The following is a 9,675-nucleotide window of genomic DNA, read 5'->3' on the forward strand; positions in this document are numbered from 1 at the left end:
GTCACTATCACACTGTATACACTGACAGTCCTGACTGGAGCTGAGTGTGTCATGTCGTCACTATAACACTGTATACACTGACAGTCATGCCGTCACTTTAACTCTGTATACACTGACAGTCCTGACTAGAGCTGAGTGTGTCATGTCGTCACTATAACACTGTATACACTGACAGTCATGCCGTCACTTTAACTCTGTATACACTGACAGTCCTGACTGGAGCTGAGTGTGTCATGTCGTCACTATAACACTGTATACACTGACAGTCATGCCGTCACTTTAACACTGTATACACTGACAAACCTGACTAGAGCTTAGTGTGCCATGTCGTCACTTTAACACTGTATACACTGACAGTCCTGCCGTCACTTTAACACTGTATACACTGACAAACCTGACTAGAGCTGAGTGTGCCATGTCGTCACTTTAACACTGTATACACTGACAGTCATGCCGTCACTTTAACACTGTAAGCACTAACGGCCATGACTAGAGCTTAGTGTGTCCTGTCGTCACTATAACACTGTATACACTGACAGTCCTGACTAAAGCTGAGTAACACGTCGTCATTATAACACTGTATACACTGACAGTCCGGACTAGAGCTTTGTGTGCCATGTCGTCACTATAACACTGTATACACTGACAGTCCGGACTAGAGCTTTGTGTGCCATGTCGTCACTATAACACTGTATACACTGACAGTCCTGACTAAAGCTGAGTAACACGTCGTCATTATAACACTGTATACACTGACAGTCCTGACTGGAGCTTAGTGTGTCATGCCGTCACTATAACACTGTAAGCACTAACGGCCATGACTAGAGCTTAGTGTGTCATGTCGTCAATATAACACTGTATACACTGACAGTCCTGACTAGAGCTTAGTGTGTCATGTCGTCATTATAACACTGTATACACTGACAGTCCTGACTGGAGCCTAGTGTGTCATGCCGTCACTTTAACTCTGTGTACACTGACAGTCCTGACTAAAGCTGAGTAACACGTCGTCATTATAACACTGTATACACTGACAGTCCGGACTAGAGCTTTGTGTGCCATGTCGTCACTATAACACTGTATACACTGACAGTCCGGACTAGAGCTTTGTGTGCCATGTCGTCACTATAACACTGTATACACTGACAGTCCTGACTAAAGCTGAGTAACACGTCGTCATTATAACACTGTATACACTGACAGTCCGGACTAGAGCTTAGTGTGTCATGTCGTCACTATAACACTGTATACACTGACAGTCCTGACTGGAGCCTAGTGTGTCATGCCGTCACTATAACACTGTAAGCACTAACGGCCATGACTAGAGCTTAGTGTGTCATGTCGTCAATATAACACTGTATACACTGACAGTCCTGACTGGAGCTTAGTGTGCCATGTCGTCACTATAACACTATATATACTGACAGCTATGCCGTCACTTTAACACTGTATACACCAACTGTCCTTCTTTGAGCTTAGTGTGTCATGTCGTCATATTATATTTATCTCTCATCACTTGGTTGTAGTAAAACCATCTTAATAACAGTGTAACAATCTACACATAATTTTCAATAAACCAGAAATTGTTGTCCGTAACGTTTGTTTTCTACTCAACAAGTTCTTAAATGTCATCGCCGCTTATAGCTGCAAGATTACGGATGCGGCGTTAAGCAATAATTACTCACACTCTAGAATACAACTCAAGCAGTTACTGACTGATATTATCTTCCTAAACTGATAGTGGGTCCGGCCACCATATCATGTTACAAACACTTGAGTAACCCTAGGCTTGTCAAACTGATGTGCGAAATCCAGTGTCGTTGGTATCTGACGGTCAGCCACGTGGAATGAAATACACACGCAGCATGTTACTCCTCACAACCGTATCATAGGCAAATGTTAAACGGCGACACTACAAGGGTTAAGACTACTAACAACAACGCCTCTTTCAAACCAGGTGAAAAGAAATAATACATTATGAAACTGTATATACCATAACTTACAAGAAGAACTTATATGAACAGCAACCATATTTCGTGAACGCACGCACCTTGAAAGAAGAACTAGTTCCAGCAAAGCAAATGAAAGAAAAGGAAAATCCCCAAGAAAATTGTACAGTGAATGAAACCCTGTCAATCTGGACCGAGAACCTACCCTGCGGACGATTATACTAGGAACGGCCACCATACACTGGAACATTACTTTATCCGCATCATTTGATGATCCGGATGATTACAGTAACTTTAGGATCCATTGAAAGCAAATATTGACATTATAATGGGAAAGGGTGAGGAATGCGATCACAGGAAGTAATTCGTTATATCTGTATATTTCATATATGTAAGTATATATGTTCTGTAACCGTTTAGTGCATATATCCCACCCATACATCATGTGGTAACAGTAACAAATCAAATAGTATTTTGATATGGATAGCATTATGATAGTTTAACAGTTTTCATTAGACACAACACATTTTTTTCATGGACTGTTTCATTTTTACTTCCCCCTTTTAAGGAAGAATACAGTTAACCGGCAATACAAACTCGAATCCACACTTTAGTCTGCATCTGTTAGCGTGATACACCAACACTGAAAATGTTCCTCTCGCATCACAAGTAAGTAGGATTAATGAATACCTATGTTCAGTAGCACACTATGTTTGTTTTGAGGATTCATATTGATATGTATTTGTTTCCATTTTCAGAAATGTCATACCTCCTTTTTCGATTGTATGTCTGGCATTGATTGTACTATCCATACGAGGTAAGTTTGTAAAATTGTCCTTGTGTAATCACGGTCTCTGCTCCATAACATCAATATGTGAGAAATACACTATCTTCTCTAAAGATCTGGTTCTCTGAAGATATTGTTATAAGAAAACAGACTCAGTGATTGGAATTTTCAGTTAGACTACCCTAAATGCGAAAACCACAGAACGTTTTTCTCCTAATCAATTTATCTTCTTTATGAGATCAGTGTGTGTAATGCATTATCGTTCTGGGAGGGAAAAGATCCCAATGTTCCAAGATCGCATCAACATGGATTCACATTTTAAGAAGCACATTTATGGCCGTGCAAACTATGGCTATCATTTTTTTTATCTCGGATGTGTCAATACTATGTGTATATTTAGCATAGAAAAATCAATATCAACAACTTAGAACTACGAAAACACGAGGAAGCACAAGTTTTTATTTGTATCATACGTGTAAGTATCTATGTAATTTACATAACATACATGCTAGGTGTTAATCATACTCTAATTCTAAGGAGTTCAAGACAAAGGGTATCAACAGTAATTACATTTTGGTAATAACAGGTTAATAACAACATCTCAAACAACCGCATTTTGCCCCTTTTAATGTATTACTAATTCTATGTTTTCAGCAATGCCATGTAAAAATGGTCAGAACTGCCGAGACTGTGACAAGGATGGAGACTGTTCAACACAGTGTGATTGCGGATTCTTTGGCAGGAAATGCAGGTCAGAGTGCAGCAGCAGATGCACAAATCAGTCGTGTGAACTCACAGACGGAGGCATCAAGAAGTGCACGGAGGGTTGTGTTCCAGGATTCCAGGGTACAACTTGCAACATACCATATGGTGCGAATATATCGATAATAGGATTACAAAATGTCAATGCGACAAATATATAAAACACATCGAAACAAAATAGTTGTTTAGTATTGATAACAGGCATGATAGTTAAACTGTTTTCATTAGACAGCACACGCTCTATCCATGGGCTGTTTCATTTATACTTCCCCATTATAAGGAAGAATACAGTTAACCGGTAATATAAACTCTGAATCCGCGAATCCCACTTTAGTCTGCATCTGTTAGCGTGATACACCAACATTGAAAATGTTCCTCTCTCATCACAAGTAAGCCGGTTAAATGTATACATGTTTTCAGTACTATGATCTGTTTGTTGTTATGCTTCAAATTGGTAATGTTTCAAACTGATATGTATTCGTTTTCATTTTCAGACACTTCATACTTCCTTATTCGGTTGTTTGTTTGGCATTCATTGTCCTAACCATACGAGGTAAGTTTATAAAACCGTCATTGTCTAATCACGTACTCTGCCATTTAAATTCTGTGAGGAAATGTACTATCACTCCCGAAGACATTTCATCCAATATATTGTCACTAGGTTTATCACTTTTTTTAAGCCGGACACAGTGGATGCATTGAACTCCCAGTTGTCTCGAACTTTATTCATAGTCTAAAGAAAATTATTTATTTAGCATGATAAATCGTACACATTTTTTTTAAACAACATAGTGCGAGTTTTTTTATGAGTACGGTAGGGTGTGAAACATGAAAGACGTGAAACCACTGATTGCCTTGATTTAAGGCTGACATGATCAAATTACTTGATATGTTCTCAATATAAGATAAATCTGTAGCTGGTCAAAAGCAACAACTGGGAAGCAGTGATGACTGTATAACTACCGACAATAAGACGTCACGTGATCGTCATTCATGTACGTGATGTATGGTACACATGAGAGACGAACCAGGATTATGTTGGTTATGCTTTACTTCTAGAATGTGACACCACGCAGTTGTTTTGAAATATCTCAGAAATATCACATCATAGTTTTGACACTTGTTGTTCTCTCTATGCTAGGTGATATCATAAGTAGTTTAGGTATGAGTAGAGACATGGTCTAGGCATTCAATACAGGAGGAAGGGTGGTGGGTGGTGAGTGGTCTTCATTTACGAAACATACACGACATATACTCTCGTGACTGATGGCTTGATCAAACCGTATTAACGGCTAGTCGGATGTATCGAACACTGGCTAAGTTCTCGAGTCTCCAGGATATCGAGACAACGGATTTCGACTCTAATTCTGGTTAAACAACACAACTGACTTTCATTGACTTTTAACAAAACACTTGAAGTGTAGGAATAACTAGTTCTTATAGGAATGTGGCAAAATGCATAAACATAGATAAATGCATTTGAAACAAACTTAACATTCATACATTGATCATGTGATAATTATGCACCCTTCTTTATGAGATCAGTGTGTGTAATGCATTATCGTTCTGGGAGGGAAAGGATCCCAATGTTCCAAGATCGCATCAACATGGATTCACATCATAAGAAAGCCAATTCATGGTCATGCAAACTATGGCTATCACTTTTTCATCTCGGATGTGTAAATATTATGTGTATATTTAGCATAGAAAAATCAATATCAACAACTTAGAACTACGAAAACACGACGAAGCACAAGTTTATATTTGTATCATATGTGTAAGTATCTCTTTAGTTTACATAACATACATGCTAGGTGTTAATCATATTCTAATTCTAAAGGGTTCAAGACAAAGGGTATCAACAGTAATTACATTATGGTAATAACAGGTTAAAAACAACATCTTAAACAACGGCATTTTTGCCCCTTTTAATGTATTACTGATTCTATGTTTTCAGCAATGCCATGTAAAAATGGTCAGCACTGCCGAGGCTGTGACGATAACGGAGACTGCTCAACACAGTGTGATCGCGGATTCTTTGGCAGCAAATGCAGGTCAGAGTGCAGCAGCAGATGCACAAATCAGTCGTGTGAACTCACAGACGGAGGCATCAAGAAGTGCACGGAGGGTTGTGTTCCAGGATTCCAGGGTACAACTTGCAACATACCATGTGGCAACCCTGGGACTCAATGTACAGTGTGTGACGGGGGATGTGATGGCGGGTACTGCATGCTGAGTTCTACATCCTGCGTTTCTGGATGTGTTGACTCCTACTATGGCCTTGACTGTAAGAGCTGCTCTGAGAGATGTAAATCATGTTACAGGTCTACAGGAATGTGTGATCGTTGTCGTGATCCATACATTGGTCTGAACTGTGAGAAGTCATGTGCGAACTGTGCAGGATCTTGTGAGTCTGGATGTGAAGGGGGCTGTAAACCTGGCTTCTATGGACATTGGTGTGATAAGGTGTGCAGTGAAAACTGCCGTCTTGGGCCCGACACAGATGCAGTTTCTATCTCGAAATGTGTCACAAATACCTCCATAAATTGCATCCCCAAATGCGAGAAAACAGGTGATTGTATCGACGGTTGTAATGTAGGATGGTATGGCACTAACTGCTCATCTCGATGTAACTTGAAGTGTGCAAATGTGACCTGCAATGATTCAGGAGCGTGCGTAGATGGTTGTGCACCAGGATATGCTGGAACTGACTGCTCATGCTATGAGAACTGCATTGATCATGTCTGTTACGCTGAGAGTGGCACCTGTGCCAAAGGATGCATCAACGGTTACTATGGTGCATTCTGTAACAAAACCTGTGAAATCTGTCTTGACGGCATTTGTGATCGGAAATTTGGAACCTGCACCAGAGGATGTAATCTTACTGACAGTACATGTACTTCCAACTGTACAACTAACTGTCCCATAGGTGTTTGTCTTGCAGGTAGTTCTTGTGAAGGTATGTACTTGAAATATTAACATAATTTTTCACATGTAAGAATATATATTCCTAAAAAAGAAACACAAAGCCAGATTTGAGTGAGGTACAAAAATATATTTATTCGAGGAACCGTACAAGGTATTTAGCCAAAATGTTGCTGAGAGAACACGTGGTGATTGTAGTCATCTCAGTTATCGGTGCATAGGAAAAGTCCAAGGTCAAGGACAGCTGCCATCCATAACGCGTATGTCCTCCGTTGGAATCGATAGCGGCCTGACATGTCCTGCCCATGGAAGTATGCGAATAACATCCTGGGAAATGGTAGCCCACTCGGCATGCAAGATAAAAGCCAATTGCTGCTACGTCTCGGGTTGTGGTTGACGTCGGCGTAGTCGTCTATCCAATTCACCCCATAGGTGCTCTCTCGGGTTCACGTCCGGGGATCTGGAGGGCAAGGGGAGAATATCATTGTTGTTGTCGTGCAGACAGGCTCTTGTGATCCTTGCTGTATGCGGTCGAGCGTTGTCCTGTTGGAATACACCGTTGCCGTTGGCTGCAATTGGGAGGACGTGTGGTAGTAGAATTTCGTTGATGTATCGTTGATTGCCCTTGATATGGACCAAACCTGTCCTGCCATGATGATAGATAGATGCGCACATCATAACGCTATCCCCTACAAACCTGTCCACTTCCTGTATGCAGTTTCTGTTCTCCCCGACGTCTGCATACCAGTGCTCTTCCATCCCCTTGACGGAGGAGAAATCCTGATTCGTCGCTGCCCCAGACATCTCTCCATCGCCATACCCCCTGTTGACGACACCAATGCAGTCGCCGTTGACGATGTTGTCGACTTAATATGACGCGTCGAACAGGACGTCTTGCTCGTAGACCCGCTGCTCTTAAACGGTTCCGTACGGTTTGGTCGGAGATGCTGAGAAGTCCGGGTGTTTGGGATGCGCTTGAGGTGGCTGTGGTCGTCCTTTCATATAGGTGGCGCATTCGGATCTAGCGATCTTCGGCGCGGGTGGTTACTCTTGGTCCAAATATCAGTTTTGCGTTTCCTTTTTTAAAGAGTATAAATTGGTCTGGATGGGTTGGGAAAAAGATTTTTTTTAATATTATTGAGGGGTCAGGCATATGATATGAGATAAACGTCTCAATACCAAATTCCAAAAGTGCAAGTCAGTCGCATCTGGAATGAACCACTTGACACGCACATGGACTAGTACTTTTGATGTATGGCACGGGCACTGGGTAAACAACTGGTTACGTCCTTTCATGTAATGTGAGTAAAATATTATTCAGAGATTTAATGTAGGACTTTCAGCTAGAATTGGACAGCCCACAGTCGTGTATTGATTCTAAAACTGTAAGATATTAAAAATATTTCATGTGTCGAGTGAAATATCATGTTTCTCTCATCGAGTGACGGGGCGAAAGGAAATGGCGCCACTTTCACGAGTGGCGCCACGAGTTGAGAGAACATGATATTTCACGAGACATATTAAATATCCGTTTTATTGTATACATTTTGTGTAGATGTCTACCGGAAAAATAAATTATTTCAGTAAAAACGTAAAACCTTGAAACGTAAATTCTCCCTACCTAACACACATTGACCCTTGTGTTTTGAGACTTAAAAAGTAGTTTTATGTTTGCAAAATCTTAAACAATATAAACAAAAGTATCAAAAAACTATTAAGGGTCATGAAAATTCTTTATCACATATTTAGATAATATGATTATATACAAAATCAACTTAAACAAAAAATATTGTTGAAGACTAGGAGACCGCTGTTGGAAGCGAAAGAATACACGCTGGTCAAGCAGCAAAAATGGCGCTTTGCGAAATGAAAGTCTCGATTGACAAGTTAAATGAGAAATTTACAGTTTATAATGAAACAATTTCGAGAGAATATCAACCGCCAAGAAGTGATATGAACTCCATACCTGACCATCTGTTATTATTTTGCCTTGTTCATGTGGAACTAACGTAAAATACAAAGGACGTCAACAGTTTGTGTACGGTCTAGACACTACGGTGAAGGGAGACAATTAAAGGGAAGGAAACTCTTGTATGACAATAATTCCGTCAAAGTGTTATGTTCACTGAGGTGAAATGTCAAGTCTTATGTTCACTGAAATTAAAAAAATACTTTTCTCAACTTCCAAAAACTCCGTCTTTCATACTGAAGCATAAATATAATATTTGAACACCTCAGTGTTTTATGCGTCATAGTCCTAGGTGATTTTTTGGCTATTCATGTCACTAATCAAGGACAACAGGTTTGTTTGAAACAACACCAGATAAGTATTTACAGTAACTTAATCACTTTATGGTGGTGCCACAAATTAGAGACCATATAAGGACTTTGTCACGGTATGACTTATTTTACCGTAAATATGTCTTATAAAGATATTGTGGAGTACAATGTGATTAGTTATGATCTGTCGGAAGAATTAGAGTATATGACAAGGGATCCGTTCACAATCTTTTGAAAGCAGTAGTTGGTCATTTCCATGAATAGCATATGCCATGTCATGGTTGTTACAATTTTGTACCTACTATATGTCCCTTTAATAGATTGTTCTTAAAACATAGTTACCTGCTATTGAAAGTCTAACTAACCCTCAAGGTCACTTACACAAACATGATATGTTCATTTAAACTCAGACAAATAAACACATCCTTAGAATAGGGTATTGATGTGGTCTTAAGGAACCTTAATCAAAAGAGCAGGTCACTGGAATTGTATGTGTAGAATAGTTCGGCCTCTACATAAGGAACTCATGTGATGGAAATGCAAACATAGATCATCGAGGGCATGTGATTGACTCAAACTGAGGGCAAAGGCGATAAGACAGGAAGCACAAGAGATGTTGCAAGGTCACAGACGCTGTAAGTGAGGTTATGTTCCGTCAAGGATACATTATACAATGCCTCAGCCGTTTGTAGAATATAAGAGAAATTACCCCTCAGATGTCCTTTATTCCCATGAAACGTTATGTATACGTATAAATCTTCCTTTTGGAACTTATTCCCTTCTCACTTCTGAGCATTTACAGTTTTTTTTTAAATCAGCAGGTGGTCAGCCGAAGATGGATATCAAGTATATCGTAACAGGACTGTCAGCATTGCTTGTTCTCACTGGCATCCTTTGTGCATTTTGTATTCGAAAATGCTGGTCGAAAAGAAGGTGAGTCCACTTGCACAAGTGGTTTAATGGTAGAGCGTC

The sequence above is a fragment of the Haliotis rufescens genome, unplaced genomic scaffold, assembly GCF_023055435.1.
Source record: "Haliotis rufescens isolate VD_foot unplaced genomic scaffold, xgHalRufe1.0.p SCAF_9, whole genome shotgun sequence".
Lineage (NCBI taxonomy): Eukaryota > Metazoa > Mollusca > Gastropoda > Lepetellida > Haliotidae > Haliotis > Haliotis rufescens.